The sequence below is a fragment of the Apium graveolens genome, chromosome 6 (assembly GCF_009905375.1).
Source record: "Apium graveolens cultivar Ventura chromosome 6, ASM990537v1, whole genome shotgun sequence".
In the NCBI taxonomy this organism is placed as follows: domain Eukaryota; kingdom Viridiplantae; phylum Streptophyta; class Magnoliopsida; order Apiales; family Apiaceae; genus Apium; species Apium graveolens.
Genome location: NC_133652.1, coordinates 188,688,107 through 188,689,334, shown reverse-complemented (window position 1 = coordinate 188,689,334; position 1,228 = coordinate 188,688,107). Strand labels below are relative to the sequence as shown.

General features: G+C 41.2%; 1 non-coding gene across 1 annotated transcript; it reads left to right on the top strand.

Annotated features, from left to right (window-relative positions):
* The first annotated feature begins 417 nt into the window (after positions 1–417).
* LOC141669919 (small nucleolar RNA R71) lies at positions 418–524 on the top strand. The gene has a single exon (XR_012554168.1). It is a non-coding gene; the product is annotated as a small nucleolar RNA R71 (small nucleolar RNA).
* The last annotated feature ends 704 nt before the right edge of the window (positions 525–1,228 follow it).

The following is a 1,228-nucleotide window of genomic DNA, read 5'->3' as shown; positions in this document are numbered from 1 at the left end:
ACGCTCTTGACCAGTGCGGGCACGCCGTACTTCTGGAAAAACTTCAGACTTTCTTCTTTTTCATATTGCTTCGAGCCGGCTTTTCACGAGCTTTTATTCCAACACCACCTTGACACCAAATTATCACCAAAACAATGCTAATTCACCTGATTACCTAGATAATGCCTGAAATGCAAAAAAACACTAGAAAACACGTTAAAACACTTAACAACTTCAGTACAAACGCATCAATTCAAAGCTTATTAGAGCATTATAAAGTGTTATAAATGCCACTCAACAATTAGAAGCCATTAGTTCAATCAATTCGTAGGATTCATCATAGCTCTTAGCCCACAATGCTCCTGATGCTGCATCGAACATGGGTCTAGAAGTAGCACCTAATCCATTATAAAACAGTTTATAATCATCCAATCAGGCATGCCATGATGTGGGCACTTCCTGAGCATCTCCTTATATCGATCCCAAGCCTCACACAGAGATTCTCCAGTTTGCTGAGCAAACTGAGTAAGAGCATTCCTGATTGCATCAGTCTTCGTCATATGAAAGAATTTAGTGAGAAACTTTTGAGCCAGATCTTCCCAAGTGGTGATAGACCCTGGTGGTAGAGAATGTAACCATCACTTTGCTTTGTCCCTTAGAGAGAATGGGAAGAGTCGCAGCTTGATAGCATCTTCAGTCACACCATTGAACTTGAAAGTATCACATATCTCGATGAAATCCCTGATGTGCATGTTGGGGTCTTCAGTAGGAGAACCCCCAAAATGAACTGAGTTCTGTATCATCTGAATCGTGCTTGACTTGATCTCAAAAGTGTTAGCCGAGATGGCTGGTCTAATGCTGCTCGACTGAATGTCATTGATCTTAGGCCGAGAGTAGTCCATCAAGTCCTTAGGATTTTCTGCTTGATCTCCCATCACTACTAAAATTGGTTCCTCGACTTTCTATTCTTCTTCTAGCTTCTCTTCTTCTTTAAAAACTTCCCTTCGAACCACTACAACTTCTTCCTCGGCTTTATCCAGAGTTCTCTTACGAGACCGCGAACGCGTATGCATACACGCTCGCTAGAGTACCTGAAATAAAACAAGAAAAAAGATAAGTAACAATGTCCGAATCAATGAACTTTAACGACTACTGATGACAAACACATAAAATAAAAATTAACACTACAGTCCCCGGCAGCGGCGCCAAAAACTTGTTAGGGCTAAACACGCGCTAATAATTCACGCAA